Source organism: Arachis hypogaea, chromosome 1 (genome assembly GCF_003086295.3).
Source record: "Arachis hypogaea cultivar Tifrunner chromosome 1, arahy.Tifrunner.gnm2.J5K5, whole genome shotgun sequence".
Classification (NCBI taxonomy): domain Eukaryota; kingdom Viridiplantae; phylum Streptophyta; class Magnoliopsida; order Fabales; family Fabaceae; genus Arachis; species Arachis hypogaea.
In genome coordinates, this window is record NC_092036.1 from 36,904,760 (window position 1) to 36,924,793 (window position 20,034).

A 20,034-nucleotide genomic window follows, 5' to 3' on the forward strand; every position below is an offset into this window, starting at 1 on the left:
CCGACGTCGCCGCACCTCTCTTTGGAGATCTCTTCCAATTTCCCGTTGTTGTTGGGTTTCTTTTTCCAGTTGTTTTAGGCGATCCAGGAGTGCTTCCATTGCCCCTGAATTTGGTGAGTCTTTGTCTTTGTTGGTTTCCGGAGTGTTTTGTAGCGTGACATCCGCGTTTTTCTGCGGTGTCCGATCCTCCAGACCTGAATCGTGGTCGTTGTCATGGTCGTCCGCCATGGTGATCGGATGACGTCCAGGTCCCCAGCAACGGCGCCAATGTTCCGAGAGTTACCTGAAACTGGAGGTCGATCTCGGATGAGATCTTCTGTGCTGGTCGATGCTAACGTGTCCGGCTGGTGGGAGACGGTCGGAGCTGTTGTGTCCGACTTGTTGGACTTGGTGGTGCTGCTGATTCCTTTGTCCCCGGAGGGTGGGGGGTACCTGCAAGGGACTTTGATGCTTAAGTTAGCAAGGGTATTAAGCAGGTATTGAGTAGAATCAGAGTATGAGTTATACCTGGGTGCTGCAGTGTATTTATAATGGTAAGAAGTGACCTTTCTAGATAAGATAAGTTAGTTATCTTATCTTATCTTATCTTATCTTTTGGGTGAGGTCAGCTTATCTTCAACGGAACCGCCTTTATCTCTGTAGGCTGGGATTGCCTCTGGATTTGGGTCGTGTTCCTCTATTTGGACCCTTTATTGGGGTTTCCTGTCGATTTGGCCGAGCTCTTTGAGAAGAGGTCGGTCGCCTTGTCGCTAAACATCCCGGGTCTGTCAGCTCGACCCAGGGTATGAACACTTGTCTTGTAGGAGACCGACTTCGTTAGGTCGATCTCTTTTAAGTTATAGCAATTCCTCTTTAATATGGTTGGCCAGACCTCTTTCCAGGGATTTGCTGATAACTTGGGTTGACTTGGTCCGACTTTTTAGTGTCGGCCAGTCCTTTTAAGTTATTATATAGCAATCCATAAGACCTCGTCAGGTTCTTTTTGGGATCACTTTTGATAACTTCTTGCATTATTCTGCGTTCATCTTTGCCGATTCGTAGATGGTGGTTTCTGTCCCAGTTTGATCGTCCTTTAGGTGAATCGTGTTTTCACCTTTGTCGGATGATCATTCCTATCAAGATCGTACAGTGAATCTGTTCTTCACTTTCTGTCGATCTGTTGCTTTATAATCGAATGATGAATGCTTCAGATTAATGCATCTTGGGAGTTTGTAGAGCAGTGAATTTTGGTTTTCACTTTGTCGACCATTGTCAAAATCAAACGATGAATTCGGTTTTCATCGTGGTCGGGCGGTGAAGTTGGTTTTCACCTTGCTGACTTGTCGCTTTGTAATCCGATGGAATTTGGTTTTCATCTTGCCGACTTTGTCATGATCGGGTGGTGAATCTGGTGTTCACTTTGCCGACCTGCCGTAGTCGGGCGTCTTGGTAGGAAACTTTTTAGGGAATCTGCAATTTTTTAATAAAATGAAGATAAGAGTGTGTACACGTTAGTACTTACCTTTCTAGGTCGGGCAATCTTTTTGGATCTCGGCCTGGCGCCCTTTGCAGGCATGCCATGACCTTGGTAGCTCTTGCCCCTCGAGGTTGGACACTTTGTAGTAACCTTTCCCCAATTCTTCTGAAAAACTTGGTATGATCCTTTCCAGTTGGCTGCTAGCTTCTCTTCTCCTAACCGACCTATTCTGATGTCATTTCAGATTAGGATGAGATCGTTGTTGCTAAGTTACCTTCCGATTGTATCTTGAGGCCATTTGACGTTTTAACACCTCTTCCTTGGTCCGAGCTCTTTCTCAGATTTCTGGAAGTAGGTCGAGTTCTTCCTTTTGAAGTTGGGAGTTGGCCTCTTCACTGTTGTGGATCAATCTGGGCGATCCTTCTTCGACCTCCATTGGGATCATTGCCTCCATTCTGTAAGCTAATCGGAAAGGTGATTCCTTTGTGGTGGAGTATGGAGTTGTCCGATATGCCCATAGGACTTGTTGGAGCTCTTCTGGTGGGGCTATATTTTTGATATAAAGCTTTGACTTTGTAGTTGGGTTTTTGCTCTGAAGAACTTTGGTTCATTCTGCAAAAAGCTTGCGTCTTTGATCGTTTGTTATGACTTTTCTTTTGTCATTCGCCTTTGAGAAGAATGTGGGCTTTTAGGGTTTTGTTGCTGTTCCTGTTTCTTTTCATCGTTGCCTGACTCCTTTTGTATAAACGTTCTAGCTTTTGTTTTGATCTTTTGTCTGAGAGGTGTTTGGACCGTTTGGGTATAGATTGTCGGCTTCTCTTCTCTGTGTTCTTGCCCTGTTGTTGCCTCCAAAGGGTGCCCCTGGACTTTCGTGTGAGTCCTGGAGTTTCTCTTTTACTGCTTTATCTGACATCTGATGTTTTGCTGTTATTGTCCGAGTTGTTTCCTTATTTGTCTGAGTTGTTTGATAATAACCCCATGGTTGACCTATGTTTTCTTGAAAAAATATTGCTGAGATGTCTACTAAGATCCCGGACGGCATGTCTGATTGACTGGATTCCATAGTTTTAATGCGTGTTACTGTGGCTGACCCTGAGTACTGTATGCGACTTAGGAGGTTCCGTAGAATTTGTAGGGATAGGGATGAGGAGAAGAATTATGAGCTGGTGTCGCTAGACTCTGAGGAGAGGGTTTGTTTTCCTTCCTTGTTGTGGTCTTGTAATGTAGCCTGGATGAGGCTTGATGAGCGGATAATTTGAACACTTTTTGGCATTGTTTTTAGTATGTTTTTAGTATGATCTAGTTAGTTTTTAGTATATTTTTATTAGTTTTTAGTTAAAATTCACTTTTCTGGACTTTACTATGAGTTTGTGTGTTTTTCTGTGATTTCAGGTATTTTCTGGCTGAAATTGAGGGACCTGAGCAAAAATCTGATTCAGAGACTAAAAAGGACTGCAGATGCTGTTGGATTCTGACCTCCCTGCACTCGAAGTGGATATTCTGGAGCTACAGAAGCCCAATTAGCGCGCTCTCAACGGCGTTGGAAAGTAGACATCCTGGGCTTTCCAGCAATATATGATAGTCCATACTTTGCCCAAGATTTGATGGCCCAAACCGGTGTTCAAAGTCACCATCAGAATTCCCAGCGTTAAACGCCGGAACTGGCACAAGGATGGGAGTTAAACGCCCAAACTGGCACCAAAGCTGGCGTTTAACTCCAAGAAGAGTCTCTACACGAAAATGCTTCAATGCTCAGCCCAAGCACACACCAAGTGGGCCTGGAAGTGGATTTTTATGTCATTTACTCATCTCTGTAAACCCTAGGCTACTAGTTCTCTATAAGTAGGACCTTTTACTATTGTACTTTCATCTTTTGATCACTTTAGATCTTAGATCATCTCTTGGTTCTTCTGGTTCCCTCTCTAGGGCCGAAGCCAATGATCACACTATCACTTATGTATTTTCAACGGTGGAGTTTCTACACACCATAGATTAAGGTGTGGAGCTCTGCTGTACCTCGAGTATTAATGCAATTACTATTGTTCTTCCATTCAATTCCGCTTGTTCTTGTTCTAAGATATCACTTGTTCTTCAACTTGATGAATGTGATGATCCGTGACACTCATCATCATTCTCACCTATGAACGCGTGCCTGACAACCACCTCCGTTCTACCTTAGATTGGGTGGATATCTTTTGGATTATTTAACCGGAATCTTCGTGGTATAAGCTAGAACTGATGGCGGCATTCAAGAGAATCCGGAAGGTCTAAACCTTGTCTGTGGTATTCTGAGTAGGATTCAATGATTGAATGACTATGATGAGCTTCAAACTCTTGAAGGTTGGGCGTTAGTGACAGACGCAAAAGAATCACTGGATTCTATTCCGACCTGATTGAGAACCGACAGATGAATAGCCGTGCCGTGACAGGGTGCGTTGAACATTTTCACTGAGAGGATGGGAGGTAGCCACTGACAACGGTGAAACCCTTGCATACAGCTTGCCATGGAAAGGAGTAAGAAGGATTGGATGAAGACAGTAGGAAAGCAGAGAGACGGAAGGGACCAAGCATCTTCATACGCTTATCTGAAACTCCTACCAATGAATTACATAAGTATCTCTATCTTTATCTTTATGTTTTATTCATCATCCATAACCATTTGAGTTTGCCTGACTAAGATTTACAAGGTGACCATAGCTTGCTTCATACCAACAATCTTTGTGGGATCGACCCTTACTCGCGTAAGGTTTATTACTTGGATGACCCAGTACACTTGCTGGTTAGTTGTGCGAAGTTGTGTTTATGCCATGGTATTGAATACCAAGTCTTTGGATTCATTACCGGGGATTATTGGAGTTGTAGTGATCACAATTTCGTCCACCAAGGCTTCTATTATTGCCCCCTGGTTTGGTGTTGGCTGATTTTGAAAGTGCATCAGCTCGGGCATTCTGCTCCCGAGGTATGTGTCGGACTTCATATTCCCCGAATTGTCCGAGCTGTTGGTACTGGCTGATTTTGAAAGTGCATCAGCTCGGGCATTCTGCTCCCGAGGTATGTGTCGGACTTCATATTCTCCGAAATGTCTGAGCTATTTTCTGTTTTTGTCCAGGGTCCCCCGAATTGTCCGACCTGTTCTCTAGTTTTGTCCAGGGTCCCCCGAATTACCCGAGGTATTTTTTTATGGTGGGATCCTCAGCTTGGTTGCTCCCTTCTATTTGTGAGGTAACCACTTTTGAATCACTGGACATGGTAAGCTCCTACCTTCTTAGCTAGCCTTAAACCAGCGAGTAGTGCCTCGTATTCAGCTTGGTCATTTAGCTTGATTTGGCTTCCCTGATCGCTTTATATAATTACGCCTGCACCACTCCCGGTTTTGTTTGAAGAGTCGTCCATGTAGAATTTCCATTTTGTAGGATTTCCCGGGGTGTCAGTGTACTCTGTAATAAAGTCGGCCAGATACTGTGATTTGATGGCTGTCTGAGCTTTATGTCGAAGATCGATTTCGGATAACTTGACTGCCCACTTTAGAATTCTTCCTGCTAAGTCTGTTTTCTGTAGGATGCCTTCTATGGGCTGGTTGGTCCGAACTCTGATAGTGTGAGCTTGAAAGTATGGGTGGAGTTATCGAGAGGTGAGTATGACGGCGTAGGCGAACTGCTCTATCTCTTGATAGTTTAGTTCGGCCTCTTGTAGAGCCTTGATGATGAAGTAGACGGGTTGTTGCCCACTTTTGTCTTCTTTAACTAGTGATGAGGCTATTGCCAGACTTCCCACTACGAGGTATAATATGAGCTTTTCACTTTCCCTTGGTTGGGTAAGAATGGGTGGTTGCCCCAAGAATTTTCAAAATCTCGGAAGGCTTGTTTGCACCCCGTAGTCCTATTCAAACCTCTCTCCCTTCCTTAATATACCTTTTTGAGGTGTCCTTTGCGAGATGATTTAGAGATCCTTTCTCCTGCGAATCTTTCATGAACATGTCTCTCAGGGGTGTGAGGTGGACGTTCAACTCGTTCGAACTCTTTGGTGTAAGATGTTCGACTTGTCCGACCTCTTTGGTGTGAGGTTGACCTTCAACTTGTCCGACCACTTTGGTGTGAGATGGACCTTCAACTTTGTCCGACCTCTTTGGTGTGAGGTGGACCTTCAACTCATTCGACCTCTTTGGTGTGAGGTGGACCTTCAACTTGTCCGACCACTTTGGTGTGAGGCGGACCTTCAACTTTGTCCGACCTCTTTGGTGTGAGGTGGACCTTCAACGCGTCCGACCTCTTTGGTGTGAGGTGGACCTTCAACACGTCCGACTTCTTTGGTGTGAGGTGGACCTTCAACTCGTCCGACCTCTTTGGTGTGAGGTAGACTTTCAACGCGTCCGACCTCTTTGGTGTGAGGTGGACCTTCAATGCGTCCGACCACTTTTTTTTTTGATTGGGCGAGTTGATGGGATCTTCTCAGTGTTGCATATTTCTCAGTAGACATCCACAACAGACACCCGAAGGGGGTGTAATTGTGGTATTTTCTAGGCTTCTTTCCATGTTGATCTTCTTTTTTCTTGGACTCTTTATCCTTATCCCGAGAGGAGTAGGAATGCTCAGTTTTTGAGATCTCTCCTACTCGAGAGTTTTCCTCCATGTTGATGTACTTCTCTGCTCGTTCTTGTACCTCGTTTAGAGATGTTTGGGTGCTTCCTGGATATTGAGTGGCTAAAAGGTCCTTCTCGTAGACCATTGATGAGGACCCTGATAGCTACTTCTGTTGGCAGACTTTGTATGCCCATACATGTTTTGTTGAATCTTTCCATGTTGTTGCGAAGGCTCTCTCGATCTCCTTGCTTGATCCCTAATAGGCTCGGTGTGTGTTTGGCTTTGTCCTTCTGGATGGAGAATAACAGATTGCATCTGAGGCCTCCGTGAAATACATCTTGCTTCTGAAATTGCTAAGATGATGGCTTGGATCTGATGTGCCGTCGTACGGGGTCATGTCTGGAGCTTTGAAGTCCTTTGGGACCTTTAGCTTTCATGATCTCTTTGGTGAATGGATCTTGGTCCTTGCAGGAGCTATCCTCATGAGAGGATCGATTAGCTTTGGCCTTGAGATTGGCTTCGAGTTTTAGGAGTTTGTCCTCCAATTCCCGGCGTCGCTTTATCTCCCTTTGTAGGTCTTTCTCAACCGCTCGTTGATGTTGGGCTTCTTCTTCCAGTTGTTTTAAACGGTCTTGAAGCGCCTCCATGGCTCCCGCATTTGGAGAATCCTTTTCGTTGTTAAGTTGAGGAGTATCCTTTGGTGTAGTGTCCGCGTTTTTGTGCGGCATTCTATCCTCTAGATCTGAATCGTGGTCGTTGTCATGGTTGTCCGCAATGGTGGTGGGATGACTTCCACGTTCCTCGGCAACGACGCCAATGTTTCGAGGGTTACCTGAAACTGACGGTCGATCTCGGATGAGATCTTCTGTACTGGTCGGAGCTGTTGTGTCCAACCTGTTTAGAGCTGGTGGCCGGAGCTGTCGTGTCCGAGCTGTTGGATCTGGCGACCGGAGCTGTCGTGTCTGACCTGTTGGGCTTGGCGGTGCTGCTGATCCTTCGTCCCCGGAGGGGGGGTACCTGCAAGGGACTCCGATGCTTAAGTTAACAAGGGTATTAAGCAGGTATTGAGTAGAATCAGAGTATGAGTTATACCTGGGTGCTCCAGTGTATTTATAATGGTGAGGAGTGACCTCTCTAGAGATAAGATAGTTATCTTATCTTATCTTATCTTATCTTTGAGTGAAGTCATCTTATCTTTAGGGTAACCGCCTTTATTTTTCTGGGCTTTGGCTGCCTTTAGATTGGGCTGTGTTCCTTCATTTTGAGCCTGCTTTGGGCTCCTTTGGCGATTTGGCCGAGCTCTTTGAGAAGAGGTCGGATAGTCTGACCTGAAGAGGTCGATCGGTTTGTCGCTAAACATCTCGGGTCGGACAGCTTGACCCAGGGTATGAACAGAACTCCTTCTTGTCTGAGGGATGTCCCATGAGATCTTCCTCATTAGGATTCACGTCCTCCCCTTCCTCCTTGGATTCGGCCATGTAGACAATATCAATGGCCTTGCACTCTCTTTTCGGATTCTCTTCAGTATTGCTTGGGAGAGTACTAGGAGGAGTTTCAGGGATTTTCTTACTCAGCTGGCTCACTTGTGCCTCCAAATTTCTAATGGATGACATTATTTCACTCATGAAACTTAAAGTGGCCTTAGACATATCAGAGACTATATTTGCTAAGTTAGAGGAGCTCTGCTCAGAATGCTCTGTCTGTTGCTGAGAAGATGATGGAAAAGGCTTGTTATTGCTAAGCCTGTTTCTTCCACCATTATTAAAGCCTTGTTGGGGCTTTTGTTGATCCTTCCATGAGAAATTTGGATGATTTCTCCATGAGGAGTTATAGGTGTTCCCAGAGGGTTCACCCATGTAATTCTCCGCTGCCATTGCAGGGTTCTCAGGATCATAAGCTTCTTCTTCAGAAGATGCCTCTTTAGTACTGTTGGATGCATTTTGCCATCCATTCAAACTTTGAGAAATCATGTTGACTTGCTGAGTCAATATTTTGTTCTGAGCCAATATGGCATTCAGAGCATCAATTTCAAGAACTCCCTTCCTCTGAGGCGTCCCATTACACACAAAATTCCTCTCAGAAGTGTACATGAATTGGTTATTTGCAACCATGTCAATGAGTTCTTGAGCTTCTGCAGGCATTTTCTTTAGGTGAATGGATCCACCTGCAGAATGGTCCAGTGACATCTTAGAGAACTCAGATAGACCATAATAGAATATATCCAAAATGGTCCACTCTAAAAGGATGTCAGAGGGACACCTTTTGGTCATCTGCTTGTATCTTTCCCAAGCTTCATAGAGGGATTCACCATCTTTTTGTTTGAAAGTTTGAACATCCACTCTAAGCTTGCTCAGCTTTTGAGGAGGAAAGAACTTAGCCAAGAAGGCCGTGACCAGCTTATCCCAAGAGTCCAGGCTATCTTTAGGTTGTGAGTCCAACCATGTTCTAGCTCTGTCTCTTACAACAAAAGGGAAAAGCATGAGCCTGTAGACTTCAGGATCTACTCCATTAGTCTTAAGAGTCTCACAGATCTGCAAGAACTCAGTTGAAAACTGATAGGGATCTGATGCCAGGGCATTGGTGCACGAAATTGTGATCATCAATGGCGCCATCAACATGGTACGCTCAATTGCAATCTCAACTCTTTATCACAACTTCGCACAACTAACCAGCAAGTGCACTGGGTCGTCCAAGTAATAAACCTTACGCGAGTAAGGGTCGATCCCACGAAGATTGTTGGTATGAAGCAAGCTATGGTCATCTTGTAAATCTCAGTCAGGCAGATTCAAATGGTTATGGAGGATTAGTGATTAAAAGATAAATAGAACATAAAATAAAGATAGAGATACTTATGTAATTCATTGGTGAGAATTTCAGATAAGCGTATGGAGATGCTTTGTCCCTTCCGTCTCTCTGCTTTCCTACTGTCTTCATCCAATCCTTCTTACTCCTTTCCATGGCAAGCTATATGTTGGGCATCACCGTTGTCAATGGCTACAATCCCGTCCTCTCAGTGAAAATGTTCAACGCGCTCTATCACAGCACGGATATTCATCTGTCGGTTCTCGATCATGTCGAAATAGAATCCAGTGATTCTTTTGCGTCTGTCAAAATAGAATCCTACTCAGAATACCACAGACAAGGTTTAGACATTCCGGATTCTCAAGAATGGCTGCCAATGGATTCTAGCTTATACCATGAAGATTCTGATTAAGGAATCCAAGAGATATCCACTCAATCTAAGGTAGAACGGAGGTGGTTGTTAGGCACACGTTCATAGGTGAGAATGATGATGAGTGTCACGGATCATCACATTCATCAAGTTGAGGAACAAGTGATATATTAGAACAAGAATAAGCTGAATTGAATAGAAGAACAATAGTAATTGCAATAATACTCGAGGTACAGCAGAGCTCCACACCTTAATCTATGGTGTGTAGAAACTCTACCGTTGAAAATACATAAGAACAAGGTCTAGGCATGGCCAAATGGCCAGCCTCCCAAAGAGGGTTCAATCATAAAAACATGATCAAAAGATGATCCGAAGATTGAAAGGTTCTCCCCAAATACAATAGCAAAAGGTCCTATTTATAGAGAACTAGTAGCATAGGGTTTACATAAATGAGTAAAACATACTAAAAGCATACTAAAAACAATGCCAAAAAGCGTATAAATTATCCGCTCATCACAACACCAAACGTAAATTGTTGCTTATCCCCAAGCAACTGAAAATCAATAGGATAAAAAGAAGAGAATATACAATGAATTCCAAAAATATCTATGAAGATCATTATTAATTAGATGAGCGGGGCGTTTAGCTTTTTGCCTCTGAACAGTTTTGGCATCTCACTTTATCCTTTGAAGTTCAGAATGATTGGCTTCTATAGGAACTCAGAATCCGGATAGTGTTATTAATTTTCCTAGTTAAGTATGATGATTCTTGAACACAGCTACTTTATGAGTCTTGGCCGTGGCCCAAGGCACTCTGCTTTCCAGTATTACCACCGGATACATCCATGCCACAAACACATAACTGGGTGAACCTTTTCAGATTGTGACTCAGCTTTGCTAGAGTCCCCAATTAGAGGTGTCCAGGGTTCTTAAGCACACTCTTTTTGCTTTGGATCATGACTTTAACCGCTCAGTCTCAAGTTTTCACTTGACACCTTCACGCCACAAGCACATGGTTAGGGACAGCTTGGTTTAGCCGCTTAGGCCAGGATTTTATTCCTGTAGGCCCTCCTATCCACTGATGCTCAAAGCCTTGGATCCTTTTTATTATCCTTGCCTTTTGGTTTAAAGGGCTACTGGCTTTTTCTGCTTGCTTTTTTTTTTTGAATTCACTGCTTTTTCTTGCTTCAAGAATCATTTTTATGATTTTTCAGATCCTCAGTAACATGTCTCCTTTTTCATCATTCTTTCAAGAGCCAACAATTTTAACATTCATGAACAACAAATTCAAAAGACATATGCACTGTTCAAGCATACATTCAGAAATCAAAAGTATTGCCACCACATCCAAATAATTAATCTGTTATAAAATTCGAAATTCATGCAATTCTTCTCTTTTTAAATTAAGAACATTTTTCATTTAAGAAAGGTGATGGATTTATAGGACATTCATAACTTTAAGGCATAGACACTAAGACACTAATGATCATAAGACACAAACATAAATAAAACATAAAGCATAATTTTTGAAAAAAATAGAAAAATAAAGAACAAGGAGATTAAAGAACGGGTCCACCTTAGTGATAGCGACTTGTTCTTCCTCTTGAAGATCTTATGGAGTGCTTGAGCTCCTCAATGTCTCTTCCTTGCCTTTGTTTCTCCTCTCTCATGATTCTTTGATCTTCTCTAATTTCATGGAGGAGGATGGAATGTTCTTGGTGCTCCACCCTTAGTTGTCCTATGTTGGAACTCAATTCTCCTAGGGAGGTGTTGATTTGTTCTCAATAGTTTTGTGGAGGAAAGTGCATCCCTTGAGGCATCTCAGGGATTTTATGATGAGGAATTTCCTCATGTCCATGAGTGGGATCTCTTGTTTGCTCCATCCTCTTCTTAGTGATGGGCTTGTCCTCATCAATGAGGATGTCTCCCTCTATGTTAATTCCAACTGAATTACAAAGATGACAAATGAGATGAGGGAAGGCTAACTTTGCCAAGGTAGAGGACTTGTCCGCCACCTTATAAAGTTCTTGGGATATAACCTCATGAACTTCTACTTCTTCTCCAATCATGATGCTATGAATCATGATAGTCCGGTGGTGGACGAAATTGTGATAAAAGAGTTCCAGGCACTGTTAGAGAAGCTCACAACTCCGTTCAACTTAACCAGCAAGTGTACTGGGTCATCCAAGTAATACCTTACGTGAGTAAGGGTCGATCCCACAGAGATTGTTGGTATGAAGCAAGCTATGGTCATCTTGTAAATCTCAGTTAAGTGGATTCATAGGGTCAAATGTAATTGGATTAGATAAGATAAATAAAATAAAAAGGGATAAAAATACTTATGTAAATCAATAGTGGGAATTTTAGATAGGTGTGTGGAGATGCTAGAATCCTTTCGAATCTCTACTTTCTTATTGCTTTCATCCAATCCTTCTTACTCCTTTCCATGGCAAGCTATATGTAGGGCATCACTATCATCAATGGCTACTTTTAATCCTCTCGGGAAAATGGTCGTATGCGCTGTCATTGCACGGCTAATCGTCTGGAGGCATCACCCTTGTTGATAGCTACATCCCATCCTCTCAGTGAAAATGGTCCAAATGCTCTGTCACAGCACGGCTAATCATCTGTCGGTTCTCAATCAGGTTGGAGTAGAATCCATTGATTCTTTTGCGTTTGTCATCACGCCCAGCCTTCAGGAGTTTGAAGCTCGTCACAGTCATTCAATACCGGAATCCTACTCGGAATACCACAAACAAGGTTAGACTTTCTGGATTCCCGGGATCCTACTCGGAATACCACAGACAAGGTTAGACTTTCCCGATCCCCATGAATGCCGCCATCTATCTAGCTTATACCACAAAGATTCTGTTGGAGAATCTAAGAGATATGCGCCCGGCCTAGAGTAGAACGGAAGTGGTTGTCAGTCACGCACGTTCATATGTGAGAATGATGATGAGTGTCACGGATCATCACATTCATCAAAGTGTTGTGCAACGTATATCTTGGAATAAGAATAAAAGAGAATTGAATAGAAAGTAATAGTAATTGTATTGAAACTTGAGGTACAGCAGAGCTCCACACCCTTAATCTATGGTGTGCAGAAACTCCACTGTTGAAAATACATAAGTGAAAGGTTCAGGCATGGCCGAATGGCCAGCCCCCTGAATGTGATCAAAAGACCGAATGGTCAAAAGATGACTAATACACGAGTAAAAAGTCTTATTTATACTAAACTAGCTACTAGGGTTTACATGAGTAAGTAATTGATGCATAAATCCACTTCCGGGGCCCACTTGGTGTATGTTTGGGCTGAGCTTAATCTATCCACGAGCTGAGGCTTCTCTAGGAGTTGAACGCCAAGTTATAACGTGTTTTGGGCGTTCAACTCCGGGTTGTGACGTGTTTCTGGCGTTTAACTCCAGACAGCAGCATGTACTTGGCGTTGAGCGCCACTTTACGTCATCAATTTCCGAATAAAGTATGGACTATTATATATTGCTGGAAAGCTCTGGATGTCTACTTTTCAACGCCGTGGAGAGCGCGCCATTTGGAGTTCTGTAGCTCTAGAAAAAATCCATTTTGAGTACAGAGAGGTCAGATTCCAACAGCATCAGCAGTCCTTTGTCAGCCTCCTATCAGAGTTTTGCTCAAGTCCCTCAATTTCAGCCAGAAATTACCTAAAATCACAGAAAAACACACAAACTCATAGTAAAGTCCAGAAATGTGAATTTAACATAAAAACGAATGAAAACATCCCTAAAAGTAGCTTGAACTTACTAAAAACTACCTAAAAACAATGCCAAAAAGCGTATAAATTATCCGCTCATCACAACACCAAACTTAAATTGTTGCTTGTCCCCAAGCAACTAAAAATCAATTAGGATAAAAAGAAGAGAATATACTATAAATTCCAAAATATCAATGAATATTAATTATAATTAGATGAGCGGGACTTGTAGCTTTTTGCTTCTGAACAGTTTTGGCATCTCACTTTTTCCTTTGCAGTTTAGAATGATTGGCTTCTCTAGGAACTTAGAATTTCGGATAGTGTTATTGACTTTCCTAGTTAAGCATGTTGATTATTGAACACAGCTACTTATGAGCCTTGGCTGTGGCCCTAAGCATTTTGTTTTCCAATATTACCACCGGATACATAAATGCCACAGACACATGACTGGGTGAACCTTTTCAGATTGTGACTCAGCTTTGCTAGAGTCCCCAGTTAGAGGTGTCCAGAGCTCTTAAGCACACTCTTTTGCTTTGGATCACGACTTTAACCACTCAGTCTCAAGCTTTTCACTTGGACCTTCATGACACAAGCACATGGTTAGGGACAGCTTGATTTAGCCGCTTAGGCCTGGATTTTATTTCCTTGGGCCCTCCTATCCATTGATGCTCAAAGCCTTGGATCCTTTTTTTTTTACCCTTGCCTTTTGGTTTTAAGGGCTATTGGCTTTTTCTGCTTGCTTTTTCTTTTTCTTTCTATATTTTTTTTCGCCAAGTTTTTTTTCGCAAGCCTTTGCTTTTTCACTGCTTTTTCTTGCTTCAAGAATCAATTTTATGATTTTTCAGATCATCAATAACATTTCTCTTTGTTCATCATTCTTTCAAGAGCCAACAGTTTTAACATTCATAAACAGCAAGATAAAAAATATGCACTGTTCAAGCATTCATTCAGAAAACAAAAAGTATTGTCACCACATCAATATAATTAAATTAAATTCAAGGATAAATTCGAAATTCATGTACTTCTTGTTCTTTTGAATTAAAACATTTTTCATTTAAGAGAGGTGAAGGATTAATGGAATTATTCATAACTTTAAGACATAGTTACTAATTACTAATGATCATGAAGTAGAGACACAAAACATAGATAAATACAACCTAAAAACCGAAAAGCAGAAAGAAATAAGAGCAAGGAATGAATCCACCTTAGTGAGGGTGGCGCCTTTTTGAAGGATCAATGGTGCTTTTTGAGCTCCTCTATGTCTTTTCCTTGCTTCTGTTGCATGATCCATAGTGATTTTGGTGCTCCTATCCTTAGTTGCTCCCAATAGTTGTGTGGAGGACCATTCATCCCCTGAGGTATCTCAGGGATCTCTTGATTTGTAGTCAAATGTTCTACCACTGAGCTATAGACCCTTTACATGAGTCTTTCCATCTCCAATGACTCAGAGGTGGAAGCTTTTTTCTTCCCCTTTTTTTCTCTCTTCTTTTTTTTTTGGATGTCTCTGGCCTTAGGTGCCTTTAATGGTTATGGAAAAGCAAAAAGCTATGCTTTTACCACACCAAACTTAGAAAATTGCTCACCCTCGAGCAAGAGAAGAAAGAAAAGATGAAGAATAAGAAGAAGATATGGAGGAGATTGAGGGATGTGTGTATTCGGCTATATGGGTAGGATTGGGTGGGAAAGAAAATATGGATGTGAATGGTGAAGGGTTTTGGGAAGGAGTGTGTATTGAGAGGAGAGATTCAGAGATTGAAGTTGTTGGGAAGTGTGACATGGAGAAGAGAAAAATAAGATTAGGAGGTAAGGTGGGAATATGTTAGGTGGGGATCCTGTGGGGTCCACAGATCCTGAGGTGTCAAGAAATTCCATTCTTGCACCAAATAGGCCTGTAAAATGCCCCTGCACATCATTCTGGTATTTAAACGCCGTGTGGTGCACATTCTGGGCGTTCAACGCCCATGTAAAGCATGTTTCTGGCGTTGAACGCCAGTTTCATGCTTGTTACTGGCGTTCAGCGCCAGCTTTTCTTCTCTAGGCACATTCCTGGCGTTCAGCGCCAGAATGTTGCTTGTTTCTGGCGTTCAACGCCAGGTTGATGCTCTGTTCTGGCGTTGAACGCCAGCCAGATGCATCTTACTGGCGTTGAACGCCAGCCTGTGCTTCCTCCAGGGTGTGAATTTTTTTCTTCTGCTGTTTTTGATTCTATTTTTAATTTTTATGATTTTTTCGTGACTCCTCATGATCATGTACCTAATAAAACATAAAATAACAATAAAATAAAAATTAGATAAATAAAATTGGGTTGCCTCCCAACAAGCGCTTCTTTAATGTCAATAGCTTGACAGTGGCTCTCATGGAGCCACAAAGGTAATCAGGTCAATGTTGTATAGTCCCAACACCAAACTTAGAGTTTGGATATGGGATCTTAACACCAAACTTAGAATTTGGTTGTGGCCTCCCAACACCAAACTTAGAGTTTGATTGTGGGGGCTCTTCTTGACTCTGAACTGAGAGAAATTCTTCATGCTTACTCTCTTTTGTCACAGAGGGATGGCCATGTGCCTTAAACACAAGGTAGTCCCTATTCAATTGAAGGACTAGTTCACCTCTGTTGACATCTATCACAGCTTCTGCTGTGGCTAGGAAAGGTCTTCCAAGGATGATGCATTCATCCTCTTCCTCCCTAGTGTCTAAGATTATGAAATCAGCAGGGATGTAAAGGCCTTCAATCTTTACTAGCACGTCCTCCACTATTCCATAATCTTGTCTCAATGACTTGTCTGCCAATTGTAATGAGAACAAGGCAGGCTGTACCTCAATGATCCCTAGCTTCTCCATTACAGAGAGTGGCATAAGATTTATCCCTGACCCCAGATCACATAGAGCCTTTTCAAAGGTCATGGTGCCTATGGTACAAGGTATTAAAAACTTGCCAGGATCTTGTTTCTTTTGAGGTAGAGTTTGCTGAATCCATGTATCTAGTTCATTGATGAGTGGTGGACGAAATTGAGATCACTATTCTTTAAATTGTACTTTTATAGAATTTGAAATTGGCACGAGTGGACACAACTCCGTTCAACTAACCAGCAAGTGTACTGGGTCGTCCAAGTAATAAACCTTACGTGAGTAAGGGTCGATCCCACAGAGATTGTTGGTATGAAGCAAGCTATGGTCACCTTGTAAATCTCAGTTAGGCAGATTAAATTGATTTATGGTTTCGAAAATAGAAATAAGAAAATAAATAATAAAAAGGATAGAAATACTTATGCAGATTCATTGGTGGAAATTTCAGATAAGCGAATGGAGATACTGTATAGCTCAAGGACGCCTACTTTCCTACTGCTTCAACTCAATCCTTCTTACTCCTTTCCAAGGCAAGCTGTGTATAGGGGTTCACCATCAGTGGTGGCTACTTTCAATCCTCTCGGGAAAATGATCTTCTGCGGCTGTGACTCGCATGGCTAATCGTCTGGAGGCATCACCCATGGTTGATGGCTACATCCCATCCTCGCAGTGAAAACTACGCTCACGCGCTCTGTCACAGCACGGCTAATCACTGGTTGGTTCCCGCTCCTACTGGAATAGAATCCCTTGATTCTTTTGCGTCTGTCACTAACGCCCAGCACTTGCGAGTCTGAAGCACGTCACAGTCATTCATTACCGGAATCCTACTCGGAATACCACAGACAAGGTTAGACTTTCCGGATTCCCAGGATCCTACTCGGAATACCACAGACAAGGTGAGACTTTCCGGATCCTCATAAATGCCGCCATCTATCTAGCTTATACCACGAAGATTCTGTTGGGGAATCTAAGAGATACACATTCAAGCTCTGTTGCAGGTAGAACGGAAGTGGTTGTCAATCACGTGCGTTCATAAGTGAGAATGATAATGAGGGTTACTTATCATCACATTCATCATGTTCTTGGGTACGAATGAATATCTTGGAATAAGAATAAGAGAGATTTGAATAAAAGAGAATAGAATTGCATTAATACTTGAGGTACAGCACAGCTCCACACCCTTAATCTATGGTGTGTAGAAACTCCACCGTTGAAAATACACAAGCAAAGGGTTTAGGCATGGCCGAATGGCCAGCCCCCATGTGGTCACAAGACCGACTGATCAAAGACCTAAAGTGATCAAAGATATCTAATACAATAGATAAATGTTCTATTTATAATAAACTAGCTCCTAGGGTTTACATGAGTAAGTAATTGATGCATAAATCCACTTCCGGGGCCCACTTGGTGTATGCTTGGGCTGAGCTTGATTAATCCACGAGCTGAGGCTTCTCTTGGAGTTGAACTCCGAGTTATGACGTGATTTGGGCGTTCAACTCCGGATCATGACGTTTTTCTGGCGTTTAACTCCAGACAGCAGCTTGTACTTGGCGTTCAACGCCAAGTTAGGTCGTCAATTTCCGAATAAAGTATGGACTATTATATATTGCTGGAAAGCTCTGGATGTCTACTTTCCAACGCCGTTGAGTGCGCGCTATTTGAAGTTCTGTAGCTCCAGAAAATCCATTTCGAGTGCAGGGAGGTCAGATTCCAACAGCATCAGCAGTCCTTTTGTTAGCCTTCTTCAGAGTTTTGCTCAAGTCCCTCAATTTCAGCCAGAATTTACCTGAAATCACAGAAAAACACACAAACTCATAGTAAAGTCCAGAAATGTGAATTTAACATAAAAACTAATGAAAACATCCCTAAAAGTAGCTCAAACTTACTAAAAACTACCTAAAAACAATGTCAAAAAGCGTATAAATTATCCGCTCATCACAACACCAAACTTAAATTGTTGCTTGTCCCCAAGCAACTGAAAATCAAATAGGATAAAAAGAAGAGAATATACTATAAATTCTAAAATATCAATGAATATTAATTTAATTAGATGAGCGGGACTTGTAGCTTTTTGCTTCTGAATAGTTTTGGCATCTCACTTTTTCCTTTGAAGTTTAGAGTGATTGGCGTCTCTGGGAACTTAGAATTTGGGATAGTGTTATTGACTCTCCTAGTTAGGCATGTTGATTCTTGAACACAGCTACGTATGAGTCTTGGCCGTGGCCCTAAGCACTTTGTTTTCCAGTATTACCACTGGATACATAAATGCCACAGACACATAACTGGGTGAACCTTTTCAGATTGTGACTCAGCTTTGCTAGAGTCCCCAGTTAGTGGTGTCCAGAGCTCTTAAGCACACTCTTTTGCTTTGGATCACGACTTTAACCACTCAGTCTCAAGCTTTTCACTTGGACTTTCATGACACAAGCACATGGTTAGGGACAGCTTGATTTAGCCGCTTAGGCCTGGATTTTATTTCCTTGGGCCCTCCTATCCATTGATGCTCAAAGCCTTGGATCCTTTTTACCCTTGCCTTTTGGTTTTAAGGGCTATTGGCTTTTTCTACTGCTCCTTCTTTTTCTTTCTATATTTTTTTTTCGCAAGCTTCCTTTTTCACTGCTTTTTCTTGCTTCAAGAATCAATTTCATGATTTTTTTCAAATCATCAATAACATTTCTCTTTGTTCATCATTCTTTCAAGAGCCAACAATTTTAACACTCATAAACAACAAGATCAAAAATATGCACTGTTCAAGCATTCATTCAGAAAACAGAAAGTATTGCCACCACATCAATATAATTAAATTAAATTCAAGGATGAATTCGAAATTCATGTACTTCTTGTTCTTTTGAATTAAAACATTTTTCATTTAAGAGAGGTGAAGGATTAATGGATTTTATTCATAGCTTTAAGGCATGGTTACATACTAATGATCATGAAATAAAGACACAAAACATAGATAAACATAATACAAAAAACCGAAAACAGAAAGAAATAAAGAACAAGGAATGAATCCACCTTTAGTGGCGTCTTCTTCTTGAAGGACCAATGATGTTCTTCAGCTCTTCTATGTCCCTTCCTTGCCTTTGTTGCTCCTCCCTCATTGCTCTTTGGTCTTCTCTTATTTCTTGGAGAATGATGGAGTGCTCATGATGTTCCACCCTCAATTGTTCCATATTGTGGCTCAAATCTTCTAAGGAGGTGTTAAGTTGCTCCCAATAGTTGTTGGGAGGAAAGTGCATTCCTTGAGGCATCTCAGGAATTTGTTGATGATGAGCTTCCTCATGCACTTCTTGAGGGCCGTGAGGAGCTTCTCTTGCTTGCTCCATCCTTTTCTTGGTGATGGGCTTGTCTTCTTCAATGGAGACATCTCCTTCTATGATAACTCCAGCTGAGTAACATAGATGACATATAAGGTGAGGGAAGGCTAGCCTTGCCATGGGTGAGGGCTTGCCGGCTATTTTGTAGAGTTCATTGGAGATGACCTCATGAACTTCTACTTCCTCTCCAATCATGATGCTATGGATCATGATGGCCCGATCCACAGTAACTTCAGATCGGTTGCTAGTAGGAATGATGGAGCGTTGAATGAACTCCAACCATCCTCTAGCCACAGGCTTGAGATCCAGTCTTCTTAGTTGAACTGGCTTGCCTTTGGAATCTATTCTCCACTGAGCTCCTTCCACACATATGTCCATAAGGACTTGGTCCAACCTTTGGTTAAAGTTGACCCTTCTAGTGTAGGGGCGTTCATCTCCTTGCATCATAGGTAAGTGAAACGCCAACCTCACATTTTTCGGACTAAAATCTAAGTATTTCCCCCGAACCATTGTGAGATAGTTCTTTGGATTCGGGTTCATACTTTGATCATGGTTCCTAGTGATCCATGCATTGGCATAGAACTCTTGAACCATCAAAATTCCGTTTTGTTGCATGGGGTTGGTTAGGACTTCCCAACCTCTTCTTTGGATTTCATGTCGAATTTCCGGATACTCATTCTTTTTGAGCTTGAAAGGGACCTTGGGGATCACTTTCTTCTTTGCCACAACATCATAGAAGTGGTCTTGATGGCTCTTGGAGATGAATCTTTCCATCTCCCATGACTCGGAGGTGGAAGCTTTTGTCTTCCCTTTCCCTTTTCTAGAGGATACTCCGGCCTTAGGTGCCATTGATGGTAATGGAAAAACAAAAAGCTTATGCTTTTACCACACCAAACTTAAAATATTGCTCACCCTCGAGCAAGAAAGAAA

The 20,034-nt window shown here is 42.2% G+C and overlaps 1 non-coding gene across 1 annotated transcript; it reads left to right on the forward strand.

Annotated features, from left to right (window-relative positions):
• Positions 1-8,280: 8,280 nt before the first annotated feature.
• LOC112711472 (small nucleolar RNA R71) lies at positions 8,281-8,384 on the forward strand. The gene has a single exon (XR_003157503.1). It is a non-coding gene; the product is annotated as a small nucleolar RNA R71 (small nucleolar RNA).
• The last annotated feature ends 11,650 nt before the right edge of the window (positions 8,385-20,034 follow it).